Here is a 14,581-nt window from a genome sequence, read left to right on the forward strand (position 1 = left end):
ATATTGTTAACCGGGTCATTATTTATTGAAGGCTCTGCCTGGAGGCCCCAGTAGAGCCTGGAGCCCTGTAACTGTAGCCAAACGCCTGGGAAGCAGCAGCACGCAGTTAAAGGGCACCGGGCTGGCTGTGCAAGTTATGCTTTGTGTGAATGAGAACTCCCCAAATTTGGCTGAACTCAGACGGAATGACTAGATATTCGACCTGCGCAGGAACAAAATCGTCACCGGCCAGGCGCGGAGCTGAACTGAACTTCGGGATGTCCCATGTGATGCCAAACTGTTGTGTATTTATGAGCGGTAGGCAAAGCTGATCTCCTCCTGCCTTAAAATAAATGAAGAAACAGTTTCAGAAATTAGAAATAAAGGTGATAAACAGCAGGTGAAACTGGAAGAAGTATTGGCCAACGGGAAGCGGAGCCCTGTGGTTTCATTTTGCTTCCTTGCCTTAGGGACCTGGGATTATTTGGGAATCCAGGTCTTGGCCAAGGAACAGAAGGGGAACCGGTTCCTTGGTCTGAAACTCAAACAACACACAGCCTCACGAGCTGGCTGCCTGGGGAGCCGGGTGAGGTGATGGCGGTGGGAAAAAGGGAATTAGCGTGTTAAATCTGGGGGGGGGGGAAAAGCTGAGGCGTGAGGAGGTTGGTCTGAGATCCCCACATTTCGGTACGGGATCCTGCTGAGGTCACGCGGGGCCGAGACCTGGCGGCATCGCAGGCATCGCCCGCCACACCTCACCTCCGCGCGGCGGGAGCTGTAACCACAGAGCAGGCCAGCGGCTTGCGGGGACCCAAAAGCGCAGTAATTCACCCTATTCTTAGATAAAGCCCCCCTGCTCGGGGTATTCGAGAAGGCGGCCTGGAAAGCTCTCGAACGGCGTGAACCTCCGCGGGCCGTAACGGTCGCCGCGGCGCTAACGGTCGCCGCTAACGGCCGCGGCGGCGGTAACGGCCGGCGCTAACGGCGGCGGCGAGAAGGGCCGGGCCCGGACTACATCTCCCAGCAGGGCCCGGCGGCGGGCGGGGCGGAGGCGGCGCGTCGGCCTCCTGCCGTGCTTGTGCCTCCGCCTCCGCCGGAGCCGGGTGTCTCCTCCCGGGCAGGCGGCGCCCCTTCCCCCCCCCCCCCGCCCCGCCGCCGGCACCCATGAGCCTCCCGGCGGGCATCTGACACCGCCGCCCCGGCCCGTCCCCTGCCCGGCCGCGGGGCCTCGCAGCGCAGCACGGTAAGGGCGGGCGGCGAGCGGAGCGGAGCGGAGCGGGGGGGGGGGGGACGGCGGCGGCGGCGGCGCCGTGATTTGTGTCGCGGCGCCCGGGCGGGCTGAGGGGCCGCGCGGCGGGGCCCGGCTCCGGCTCCCGACGGCGGGGCCGTGGCGGCGGCGGGCAGCCTCCCCGCGGCGCTGCCGGCGCTGAGGGGCGGCGGGGGAGGGGAGGGGAGGGGAGGGAAGGGGGGGTGTTATTCCGCGAAGCCCGCTCTCCCGCGGGGCAGGGGAGGCGAAGCCGGGCGGCGGCGGCGCCGGGCCGGGCTCCCCGGCCGCCAGCTGCCCCCCTCGAGCGCCGCGGGCCGCGCTGTCCCCGCGGCGGGCGGGGATCGAGGCGGCGGAGCGCGCTGCCGACCCCCGGCGCGGGCGGGCGGGCGGCACCGGCGCTGCTGGAAATGACACAGCAGCTGCCTGCGCGCCGCTCTCGCCGCAGCGCCCGGCGCCGCTCGCGGCTCGCGGCTGAGGGCGGCGGGCGGCGGGCAGCAGCCGCGCGCGGGGCGGCGGCGCTTGCTTCCTGCCTCTGCCGCGTCCCCTTCGCCTCGGGCCCCGCGTCCTCGCCGCCTCTGCCGGTCCGCCGTGCTCGGGTTGCCGGCGCAGGTGCTGGGGAGCTGTCAAAGCCCGCTCGCCCGCCCGCCGCGGCCTGGCACAACATTTGTGCCGTTCGCTGCGGCTGGCGGCGGGGGGAAGGGGAAGGACGGCGGTTGCTCAGGCTGCCGCCGAGAAGTTGCTTCCTACCCTCGGCAAAGGCTGGGCGCGTTCGGGAGAAGAATAACGCCAGCTATTGCACGCTGCGTGCCGTGCGGTGCCCTGCTCTGCACCGCTGCAGAATTCCCCTTTGGCAGGTGGGGTTAACGGCTTGGCCGCGACACCGAGCTGAGGACACCCCCCCCCCCCCCGGTCCCGGTCCCGGTCCCGTGCATGACCTACGGGGACACCTCCTCTTTTGTCTCCAGCAAACCTTAGCTCAAAGCTTGGAGGCCAGATCTGCGCTTCCAAAGCACCGCTTGTTTCAGCTCGCCAGATGCATCGTTTTCTTTGTTTGCGTTTTTACGGCGAGCGAGGAAGAGACCTAATGAAGTTAAATGTATCCAGGCTCCTCAGACACAAGTTTGGTCTCCTGACTGTTTGATTTCTATAACCGTACTGTAGGACAGCCTCAGCCTGTGTTGTCTTCTCCCCCCCCCCCCTTTACTCACAATTTGCATGTAAAAGTGGAATGCCATAATATTTTTCCCTCGCTGCTGAAATACGTGTTCTGATTCCTAACGCTATAATTAGGAGCAGTAGTAATGACTGTAATAGAGAGGTTTGAGTCTGAACTTCTGCACGGCTCTCTGAACTTCTAGATTTTTCCTCTACCGCTTTCTAAATGGATGAATTGCTAAGAGCAGGGCTGGCCTTTTCGCTGAATCTCTTTCTTGATCATTTAAAAGGCAGAAGTCAAGCTTTCCAGACACAAGCTGCTTTGATTTGAAAGCAGGAGGGAAAGGATAGATAAACCTGTCAGACATAAGCGCTCAGTCCGTGTAACAATTATTGTAGTTCGTTATTACCTCATTTGCAGCCAAATTGAAAGTAAGTTCTATGTACATAGCAAAGCGTTGGGGCAAAAATATTAAATCAATGGCAGTTCAAAAAGCAGAAATGTAGAACTTAATTTTCTGTTCCAGGCCTCAGCATTAGGTCAATGATTTTTCAGTGTTCTTAGATGTATAGGCCTGAAAATTCTTCTTTCTGGCCCATGATGTGGTGAATTTCAGCTTGCTGGTGATAGTCCTCTTTGCTTTTGCTGATCTCTTATAGTTCATTGAAGGACTCTGGGGTTCCTTGGTCCCCTGGCTGAAAAATCACTATGTCAGTTAAAAATTGCTTAACCAGTAAGCCTTTCTACTGAGATATCAGTTTGACTCCTTGGAAGAATTGCTGTTTGCTTTAGAGCTGTGACAGAAGTGAGGGTCTCCTGTCTCTTGAAAAGCGCTTTGACGTTCTTAACATAGGGCAAGGCTTGGGTGTAGCGGACAAGGACTGACCAGAGACTGTTTTCATTTTCCCGCAGAGGCACTGTGGATGCGTGCAGTCCCAGCCTGGTGCGAATGACAGTATGGGACAACCTGTTCACATGGGCGCCGTGTCTGTTAGTGGCCGGGGTGAGGCTGGCAGTCAGAAGCCACAGGGTGCTATTCTCCAACTCTGCCGGACCACACATCTCTGGGGCCTAGACAGGTTCGAGTGCCTGTATTTTCTTGATGTAGCTAGGCCCAAGAAATGCTGAATGTCCGGAGGCACAGTTGCTAGATAGCCCTAGCATCCCATTGTCTCAAAAACCAGCCCTTTGAGCTGTATTTTGTAAAATGAGACTAAGACTTGTCTCACAGGGCTTTTGGAAAGTGTGGTCTCACTCTGGGCGAAGTGGAAGTGTCAACATGGTTGTTTTCCAATGTAACCAGCTCACTCCTGCCCCAGCAGGAAATTCCCCAGGAGTGAATTCTCCAGAGGAAATCAGGCTTCCTGTCCTCTTCCCCACTTCTGCCCTTGCAGAATAGAAGATAGGAGCGAGTCCAGAGAAGGGCCACACAGATGGTAAAGGGGCTGGAGCATCTCTCATAGGAGGAGAGATTGAGAGAGCTGGGACTGTTCCGGCTGGGGAAGAGAAGGTCTTACCAATGTGTATGAATATCTGATGGGAGGATGTCAAGAGGACAGGGCCAGACCCTTCCCAGTGGTGTCCAGTGACAGGACAAGAGGCAATGGGCACAACCTGAAACGCTTATGTTCCATCTGAACATAAGAAAACACTTCTTTGAGTTTGAGGGTGACTGAGCACTGGAGCAGGTTGCCCAGAGAGGTTGTAGAGTCTCCATCCTTGGAGATATCCAAAACCCGACTGGACACGATCCTGGGCAACGTGCTCTAGGTGACCCTGCTTGAGCCTGGGGGTTGGACCAGATGATCTCCAGGGGTCCCTTCCAACCCCAGCTATTCTGTGAAAGACATCCTCCTCCATGTCCTGCTGTGCTCCTGAATGTACTCAGGCATGCTGAATGTATTCAGTGTATTCTAGCTCCTTTAGGCCGGGCAGGGGACACGGCTGTGCCCTGCCACCCCGAGGTGTCACTGAGTGCACTCCTGAGCTGCAGAGGGTACAGCTGCAGAGACTCACATGATCTAGCAGTTAACTTCACAAGGATTTTTTTTTTTCCCTACAAAATGTGGCCTGTTCACCTGGGAGGACCGCTGGGCTACAGTGTCCATCCGAATCGTCCCTCTGCCGGAGCTCTTGAGAGACAGTGCCGCAAAGAAGGAATGCGGCGTGAATTCCTTTTCCTTCCTCTTGCATCTAAACTTACTCCAGCCATGGGAAAGTGTCTCTCGCTCAATCCAGACGAGATGTTTACTGTTGCGTTACCGCCTCGTGGAGGCAGCTGTTGTTGTTTTGGCCTGTAATTTGATGCGATGACTAGGCTGGGAGCTTCCAGACAGGAATGGTGCAAATCTAGGGCTGCAATTCTGTTCCCACGGGTGGCTTTGCACATACAGCTTTTCCTCAGACAACTTATATTAGAAAGAGTCAGGTACCATTTCCCAGAGGTTGAGCCCTAGGAACAGGGGATGTTGTGTCTTGTGTCCTTCTGTGGAAATCATTGCTCCTCTGGAATTGGTTGTTTCCATGTGTGCATGTCTGTCTGTACCTCCCTTCCCTACTTTTGCTGCAAAGACAGTGTGAGGGAAGTGATTTGCTGTTCGTAAATGATACTCTTCCTCCTTCACTCGAATGGGTATAAACTCAAACTCAAAATCTCAGTCAGCCCACAGGAGTCCTGGGAGCCCAGAGCTGGGACGGGTCTGAGTCTAGCCTCCCCGCAGGAGAACACCGGGTAACTCGCCAGAATCGTGGCTCGGCTGGTGAAGGATTTCCCCTGCGTGAGCCGGAGGGCTCGTTCAGGATTTTCGTGTGATAGACGTAGAATAGTTGCCCGTTCTCGGCACACTCCGTTCTCCTGAAACAGCTGTGCAACCTCACCAGCTGGCAGGGTATCATTAGTTATTCTCGTGGCAAAATAGGGACGTTTGCTGTCATTCCTCCCTGCCACACTGTGCCGCTGCCCACACGCGTGACGGTTGGCTTGGATCTGTCAGGATTATTGCGAATCGCTGCTCCTTTTGGAGCAACAGCTTGAAAACTTGGAGGCTGGGAGGAAGCAGCAACCTCCAAAAGGTTCGTCGGTGCTGTAGCCTGTTGCCTGCCTGTACTGGAGGAGCTTTCGGGAGAGCGGCTGTGGATAGCCATGTGCTGTAGGCTGAGTATCCCCACTTCAGTACACAAGCTGAGGCTACTGTAGTGAAAGGCTTCTTTAGCAACAAGAGATATGGAAGGAAACAGAAGATACGTTGAGCTCCCAGGTTATTTCTTTCAACTCAAAGGTACTGGGTTACCAGAATCAGACCAGGGAGGACTTTTTGGTGGTGGAAGTCACCTGAGAACCCAGCCCTGAGCAGCACAGCAGACGATGCCATGCATGATGGAAGGGGAAGTATCCCTCCCTGGTTACAGCTTTTGTGGCCTTCACAAGCAAATATTCACACTTCGTCTCCAGTGGGTGGAAGAAAACATTTTATTGTGGTGATGCACGTTATTTTTCCCCATAAGGACTATAAAGGCTTTGCCCTGCGAGCATCTCTTCTTCCTGGTCCTGAGGTGCAAGGTGCAAAACTTTGCAGCAAATTTTATTCCCTCAAGCCTTGAGTAAGATTTGTAGACTGCAGTTTCACCATGTTGTGTGTTATCTTTGGCAGAGATATGAATGTCTTCTGTTTTGGGAAGCACAGGCTGTGTTTGAATTTAAAGCTCTTTGAACTCTAGGGAGTCCAAGCCCTCCTTCCTATGCAGATACTGTCCTGGAGGGCTCTGTGAATTTACTGTGTCATTTTTAAAGTACTTTGGGAGTAATAGTGTTGTCCCGCTCTTAGGAAACTTTTTTTATCAGAAGATCTCAAAATGCTTTTAAAGGAAAGCAGGGGGAGAATGGTTGAACGTTGCAGGTAGGGGATGAGATGGGAAAGCGATTTGCCTTGCATGAGCCCGCAGGTGAACGGGAGGGTAGAGCTGAGCACGTGGGAGCCCCCTGGGCCGCGATGGGGCTCCAGGGGTCTGGAAGAGTTGTTCGAGGAGTTGTTCAAGGAGGCAAATTGAATCGCAGTCTTCCTTCCGCCTCTGCTGTCTGGCCTGGGAGCTCCACGTTTGCAGGGAGCTCTGTAAGAGGAGCGAGATAGCCGAGATGCCTGCCTTGCTTTTACAAGTTTATTCTTGTAGCTGAGTTGGGCTAGGGTGCTGCAAATTGGATGGGAATCGCCTATGGAAGGTTCCTAAGTACTGTAAAAAATGATGTTCAAATATGCTTAATGGCTGTTAGCCCTTGATCCAAGTTGGGGAAGGGAAGATGATGAGGTTCTGAGCTTTTTCTCCAGTTGTCCTTCCTTTAGCGCTTGTTTTAGGAAGAGAAAAATACCCTTTTTTTGCTCTTTGAGCATTGCAGTTTGTTTCTGGGAGAAGCGCTCCGTTGTTTTTGTTCTGCTGTTGTCTCTTGGCAGCTGAAGACAAATTTTGCTGCTCTGACTCTCTCCTTCTCTCTCATTTTGGGTGTCTCTCTCCTGTTACTCCTAGCTGCTGTTCTTGGGGCTGCTCAATCTGTTCCCAGCAGGAACAGTTTGAAATCAGTGTAGTTACTGCCAGTTTAATTTTTGCCCTTAAGTCTCTGAAGAGTGGAAGGGAGACCCTCCTGAACCTTATTTAATTTCATGCTCTTGCTGCTCAAGTGAGTCCTTGGCAAGGCTCTGTGTATCTGTGACAAGCTATACCTAAAAGTACACTACGACCCTATGGTTTCTATGGAAGCTGGGTGCAGCAGATTAGCTATTTCAGGAGCTGCTTTGGGCACACTTAGCATATTGTCTGAATATTTTTGCCAAAATGCGGAGCAGTGAGATATTGCTAATCATTTCATTGTTGTTCAGTTTAGCAGAAACATTCAGATATTTACATGACATTGTTAAGTTCCAGAGTTAACAGTCTGCTGATGTGATTGGAGTAGCTCATGCTCTTCATCAGCTTGGGGAAAGGAAAACTGTTTCTGTCTAGAAAATCTGTGGAACTGTTGAGGCTTATGGACAGATAATCTCCATAAGCTACTTTGGGATGTCTCTGTGACACACCTTGTAGAAGGTACAGCTCTGCCACTTGAGTATAATTACAGTGTTTTCCTGACTCATCAGAAGTAAAAGGCTAGTGGAGCTAAATAATAATTTTTTGTTCCTTTAGGAGACTGACTATTTTAAATATATAAATATACATATATGTATTTATAAACATATATAGTCATTCACAACATATCTTCCTTATGATTCTAAGAGAAATATGCTTTTTGGGCAATTCTGACTGAAAACGGGGGTAACATTAAGATTGGATGTTCCCAAACCTGTGTGCATTTAACTGTCAGCTTTCCTTCTGAAAATAAAAGCGTTGTTTCTTCCACACCTGCCTTGGGCTAGCCCACGGTTGCTCTTGGCTCGCTGGGCTGGAATCCTGCATAGTCGTTGTCAACCTTCACCAATGTAGAGATCTCTGAAAAGTGGCCAGTAATGGGGATAATGTCTCTGTAATGAATTTGAGCTCTTTGCTTTCCTGAGTTAACTTTGAGAGGTTCCTTTGGAGTAGGCCATGGACCTCCAAAGCTTCAGGGACCACAGGCTGGACAGCCGTAGTCTCATACTTGCTTCAGTACATACTAACATTACCTAACTTCTGTTTCTTCCTTACAGAGGCAACCGTTAGCCTCCTTTTTCACCCGGTAGGAAAGCACGTAGCAGTCATGGTAAAGGAGAGAAAACCCCAGTTTCCTGTATGGTAGGAGAAGCTGTGGTGACACAGTTGCGCTTCTCTGACAGGTGGGACAGGCTTTGGTGCAGCATGGATAGCGTATGGAGAAGAGTCTGTCACAAAGCGCTTAATAACATGGTAATTTAGAGAGGGCGTCTCCTCTATGGACCACAAGTGTTAATCCAGCCTTGCCGTCTCTCCCAGTGTTTGTAAACGTTATCATCTGCCGGGAACAGACGGCAGGACCAAAAGGGTTGCAAGTGGGATGACTGGTCCGTGGTGTCTTGGCATGTCTGTGGCTGAGCCAGGACTCGGAGCTGGGCGTCCCGGCTCGCTGTTCACCATGGCGAGTGGGAAAGCCAAGGAGCTCATGCCTGGGAGGTGCTGGCCTTTCCCTTCGTGTCACGTCCTGCCCAGCTTAGCCGAGGAAGGACTCGGGTGCCCACAAGCTTGTCACTTCTTGCCAACTATTTTAATTGGTCGTAGGACAAAAAAAAAACCCAAATCCCTCTCTTTATGGAGCTTGCTGTGAACACAGCTCCCTAGGACTGGTTTATACAGCCTGCACTTGCCCTGGGAAAGCTTAGCTGCTGCAGGAGCTGCCGTCCCCGAATCAAAGCAGGACCTGCAGGGAGACGCGCATGGTTGCCATCAGCTTGCCTGTGACTGGGAACTGTTCGCTGAGATTGCTTCGGTTTGTAATTAATTTTAAAAAATGCTTTAGAACTTATAAAATCCTGGAGGCGCTTCAAGGATGGTTTCGCTTAGCCTGTTTTCACTGAGACCTCAGTGCCGCTGCCCTCTTGGCAAGAGCAGGTTTTTGGCTAACACCTGGACACACATTTGCTTCATGGTTGTGTGTGCCAGACCCATGGAGGAAAAATAGCTTCTGCAGTGGCAGGTGTTACGTTCTGCTGTGTGCCTGTTTGCTTCAGGTTGTTAAATGCCTGGGAGAAGCTGACATTCAAAGCCAAGTTGGAGCGGTGATGTGCCTCCCTTCATTAGCAGTCGTATTTGGGGCCATTGTGTCACTGCGAAAGTGGTGGCAGCTGGCGCAGGGAAGCGAGAAGTTGGGTTGGCATTTGAGGGGCAGCCTGGGAAGCTGTGGAGCAGACGCACTTCATGTCATCTCAGATGTGTGGCTGCTCAGCTGCATCCGTCCAGGGGAAGCTGGGCTCTCTGTGATCAGCTGTGTCTTGCAATGCCGCAAGGATGATGGTTGGGTCCCCTGAGCAGTCCCCAAGTTAATAGTAAAAGGTTAGGAGAAGTTCTGGGGAAGGTGGGGAGTTTACACTGCAAACAGCTTGTGCAAAGAGGTAGGTATGACTCTCCGTGTTCTGCATCTTTTGTGTTTGCCAAGATGGACGTGTAGTATTTAATCATGGTAGCTTTGTAATGCTTTTGAACTGGAACAAAAATACATCAGAGAGATTTCTCAAGTCTTGGGTGCCATGATCACCGAGTGTGCATTCCTCGCTTGTGAAACCCGAGTACTGTGCTGAGGAAAGTATCATTGGCCCTGTGCTACAGGTTGGGAAACCGAGGCAGGATGGCTGCAACTTACCTAAGACGCTGCAACGAGCTTGTTGCAAAGCCCATGTCCTCTGCAGCTCCGAGGGTGAAGCAGGGAGTTACGGTGTTGTGTGAAATCTGGACTCGGGTGTTGCTTTGCAGAGCTCTGTTCTCCCACAGCACTAGCTACAAACTGTGTTTTGGCCATGAACCAGGCCGTCAGCACTGCAGGGAGATCTTTGTTTCGGGACTAGCAGCATCTTCAGACTGTTTTGAAGAGTGTTCTGGTCTGTGAAAACACATTTTAGGGCATGGCTAATGGGGTATCTTGCGGGAATAACCTTAGAATAAATTTTAAAGGTTTTTGCTGGCTCCAGACCTTTTTTCCCCTCTTGTTACCCACTGCTGTCTACTATCTGAGATTGCCATAGCTGATGCTGAGAGAGAACCAGGGGCCTGGACAGTGCATCTCTGCAAGCCGGCTTTCGCTGGGCACACCTCCGCAGGCTGGCCAAGTTGCTGCAGAGCCTTTGATCTAACCATCCTGCTGAGGAACAGCCTGTCGTTTCCCACACCACTGTTCATACGTCCCGTTGGCTACGTACTGGGGAGGGACTGAGAACAGATTTGTGTTGCTTTTTCCAAGACTGAAATGGGGGAAGAATGTTCTTTTCCCCAGGCTAAAATTGGTGGCAGCAAGGTAAATATTTGCCTCAGGTTTTCAATGAGTTGCAAAGGAGATGAATTGTCCTGCAGAGCAGTGTGAGCTCTGGTCACCATTGGGACCGTGGTATAGTGTAGATGCCACCAAGCTGGCTTGAAAGCAGTAGTCTGGGCTGGTGGTGGCAGCCCTGGAGAAGTGTCCCGGAGAATGGGGAGGGCCGTGCTGGTGTCAACACTGTGGTCAAGGCCCCACGGGTTGTGCCCACGTTGCGAGCCAAGCCTCGGAGAAGTAAGTTGCTTTTCTGGAGTCAGTCTGTGATGGGTGTTTTGCCTTTGGGTGCGGGCGTCTCCATGTGTCATTTGGCCAGAAGCAAATTCCCACCACGAGCCAGAGGATTCCTGGGCTCTATATCCTGACAGTGATGAAGCAGGAAGACGGCATCCCTCTGTAGCTGGAAGAGGATTTTAATAGCTTGCCAATGTTGCCATTATAAACACCATCTTTGGTGTTTGTGCAAGAGAGAAAAAGCAAGCAGGAACTTGTTGTGGTTTGGTTGATGTCTAATAATAGAAAAATGTTTTGTGTTTAACATGTTTGTTTGCTTTGTATGGTAAGAAGAGGTTGGGGCTGAAGGGCTGTGTCCACAGGAGCTATATCCACTTAGAAAGACTCATAAGTATGTACAGGTAATCCAAGAGGTACTTTCTCCTAGCTGGATGATCGACTTGGAGACAGACATTTGATGAAGTTCTCCTCTGACTTGGGAAGCTGGGCTATCGGTCTTGTAACTTGTGTCAATAAAGTTGCAACGTTTTTGCCCCTGGAAGAGTTACAGTTGTACCTGGAGGCTTGTGATGCTTTTTGAAATTACTTTTTAGCCACGTGCACTTTTCATTATTGCGTGCTAGTAAATCAGTTAGTTAGGTTCAGTTTTCAGGGGGTTGTAAGTTGGTTGAAAATGGTTTGTTTTGAAAGTGTGGCAAACAGGATCTCCCTTTCTTGCCTTTAAGATAAGGAGTGGTCAGTGTGTTGGAGATCTGCAGCTGCAGGAGGAGTGAATTCATGTAAAGGGACAGTCTGTTTTTTTTTTTTTTTTTTCCCCTCTCCTTCTCCTTTCTCCAAGCCCAATACAGATGAAAATTTTTTTTGCAGGAGCATGGCAAAAGTTTAGGTCATTAATTCCTCAGTTTGTTTTATACGTGGTGAGAAGACCTCATGCACATTCAGTTTCTCTAAATTTTGTCTAGGAGTCTCTCTCTTCTTGTATCGTCTTTTCATACGCAACCACTTTATCTTCTTTCAAAATATGACTGTAAAACTGCACTTTGGCAGGCCACTCGGAGTAGATGTTGGACCTGGGATTAGTTGACTGTGATGTTTCGTCATGGCAGCTACGAATCCATAATCTGATCACTGCTGGCCTTTGGAAGAAGGGCGAGTCTACTAAAATGCATGAAGAGGCCCGTCTCTGCAAGGGGCACAGCCCTGCCGTGCTCACGGAGTCATGACACTGAAGGGCTGTGGGAAGTCCAGCTAAGAGCCTGGTTCTGTACTGGAGCCTCTCAGGGCTGTTGCAATGAAGTGATAGAGAGCTTTTATTTTTTTCCAGGATCTTTCTCCTCTAACAGGCTGAGCTGTCAGAAGAGCATGTTTTATAGGCATTTCAAGCAGGTGTGCTTGGTTTTTTGTTTTTCTAAGCTGGCAGCATTGCTAGTGTACCCTTAGGATTTATTTACATTTGGCTGACCGATATTATCTGTACTATGGCAGCGTGTAGGAACCTCAGCTCTGGCCTGCTACCCGGCAGTGGGCTGGCCGTGCACAAATACAAAACACAGGGATGGATCCTGCTTCAGAGAACTTAAAATCTTGGTCTTGGAAAGCATGGCTCTGGCTGGTGGGAGAAACCCCAGGAACCAGTAAGATGGTGTGGGTTAGTCTGGTAAGCAGCCGTTTTGGCCCACCAGCGGCTCGGCTGCGGTGATCGCATTGCTGAATTTTTGCTTTGTGGTGGTGTTTCCTCTGTGCTGGCCCATCGACGCTTTCCAAGAGCAGAGCTCACTGCTAGACTCCCACTCCACTGCTCCAAGCTTTCAGCCCACGGCTGGAATTTTTATTTTGTTTTGGTTTCTGCTGCCAGTAGGAAGAGTTTTGGAAGAGGCTTGAGCCTTTTGCTTTGAGCTTTCACCACATTATACAGCTGGCTGGAAAGCCAAAGTTACAGATTGAAAATTGTTTTCTTTCCCCAAGAGCAGACGCATCCCCACATAGACATGGAGTGGTGCAGGAGGGACAGAGCATCTCCATGCAGACCTGGAGGTGACCGCCCAGGGAGGATGCTCAGTACCACCCAGCGCTAATGGGGAGGGAAGGCACGTAGCTCCCATAGCCCACCGATGAGTCTGTGTCTGGGTATGGGCACTATGAGATAATCTCCTGGAGGAGACTGGAAAGGTGTCCTGCTTGGTTGGTGGTGTTATAAGTGCTCTCCCACCACTGTGAATCTTCAGGAGAGGATGTATTTAAAGTCTCCTCCGTATCAAGGAAATAAGTGCTTCTTGACTTGAAATCCTGGCTGCTAAGGCTGTGTCTGCACAATCCAAGGTTCAAGCCCAACCTCAAGACTAGAACACCTGCCAGCCACCTCGCAACCTGCCGAGGGGCCACCGCTGCTTGAGCTTTCGGACCTCCTGGAGTGAGGAGAGCCCAGGCTACCCGTGGTGCTAGTGCAGATCTAAGCTCCCTGGTGTCCATCTCCTGCATGCATCAGGCATGTGGGAGGCAGAGCATGCTGCAGCCCAGCCCATCAGCTGGTTTCAGGAGCTCCGATTTTTGCAAGCACGGTGTGGATGCTTTGGTCCTGCCTGCAGGTGGGTTACAGCCAGCCATGTGGGTGGAAAACAGGTGAGGGAGGGAGGCTGGCAGGATTGCGCTCCCGGCACTGTGAGGTGAAGAACAGGCTCATGGTCAGAGCCTTCCTTGGCCAGTCTCTTTGTCCACAGTATCTGCTCTCTCCCTGGGGATGAGACACGAGCTGCTAGTAGACAGAATCATTGCAATAAAAAGCTAGATGCAAATTCTGAGACGTATTTTGTCATCCTGAAGACTCTGAAATCTTGGAAACCACTCTTCTGGGACAACTTATGTCTTTAAAGATGCTTTACTGACTTTATTTTACCTTTGATACAATCATTCTGATTTTATTTGATGTGATGTTATCAATCAGTCACACTCCTTTATCCTGCAGAGATGGCAGCGGCATGTGTGAATTGCACGTCACTTATTTGAGCAGTTACTAAAGTACACAGGTTCTAGCACTGTGGTCATGTGGAAACTAGTTAGTAGTAACCAGGCTTTGCTCTCCTGTTTGTTTTTAGGGCTTGATTTGAAGAGTTTGCAGGGTGCAAGTGTGCTCCCTGGATGTGGATGGGACAGTTGTTATCCAGGAACTCTGCTATTTCTTTTGGAGCAGAGGGGAGAAGGAGAGCGAAGGGTGCAAGCGCTAGTACTTGCAGAAGAGCCATGGAGGCATGTTTGGGGTGTAACTGCTGCAAGCTCATTTAATTTCAGTCGGTGCTGACTCAGATACTGAAGATGGGACAGTAAATGTTAGCGCTTGGGTATTCCCCGGCTCCGCGAAGGCATGTGTGAAAGGCGAGTGCCCCCTTTGGAAACTCTGCTGATGCGTTTGTCAAGGAGAAGGCTGGGGTGCAGAGGGTTGGCTACGGGGAGCAGAGAAGTTGTGTGCGTTGGATGCGGCAGGTCTTTGACGCTGCCGGGGACTGTCACTGCACTCCGTCCCTCCGGCTCTTGAAGGTGGAAGCTGGCTTGGAGGGTTGTTTTCCATCCCTTGGCAAGGCGTAACTGTGCAGGGGCTCTCTCCAGTGATGGATAACCCATCTCCATCATCCTACTTCCTTTCCCTGTCCTGGTTTTTGTTTCCTGCAACCCAGTAGGCTGTGACTTCTTCATGGTGTTGAAGGGCTTCAGTAAATGGGGAGTAACAAGGAGAAGCGTGGCGTGCACTGGTATTGGCATGACATAGGCTTCGTCTCTGCAGTTAGACACCTCCTGTTTGCTGCAGGTTGGGCCTCAAGGCATCCCCGATTGCTGCATCGTTTAAATTGAAGCTGATGTGTTTAGTTTTGGTCTCGCCGCTTCAGATCTGAAAATCCAGTCATCGCCTACACGTGGTGTCGGCTCAGGGAAGTGCTGTGGTTGCTGGAAATACTTAGCCTGGGACAGTAGCTCCCCAGGAAGGAGTTCCCAGGTG

At 51.5% G+C, this 14,581-nt stretch overlaps 1 protein-coding gene across 1 annotated transcript in view; it reads left to right on the top strand.

Annotated features, from left to right (window-relative positions):
• The first annotated feature begins 1,184 nt into the window (after positions 1–1,184).
• The window catches only part of CTIF (cap binding complex dependent translation initiation factor), a 207,081-nt gene continuing 193,684 nt past the window's right edge, over positions 1,185–14,581 (top strand). Inside the window, exon 1 of the mRNA XM_067316080.1 lies at positions 1,185–1,222. The gene's annotated coding sequence lies outside the window, so the exon portion shown is untranslated. The remainder of the gene's footprint in view (positions 1,223–14,581) is intronic.

This window comes from Apteryx mantelli, chromosome Z (assembly GCF_036417845.1).
Source record: "Apteryx mantelli isolate bAptMan1 chromosome Z, bAptMan1.hap1, whole genome shotgun sequence".
In the NCBI taxonomy this organism is placed as follows: domain Eukaryota; kingdom Metazoa; phylum Chordata; class Aves; order Apterygiformes; family Apterygidae; genus Apteryx; species Apteryx mantelli.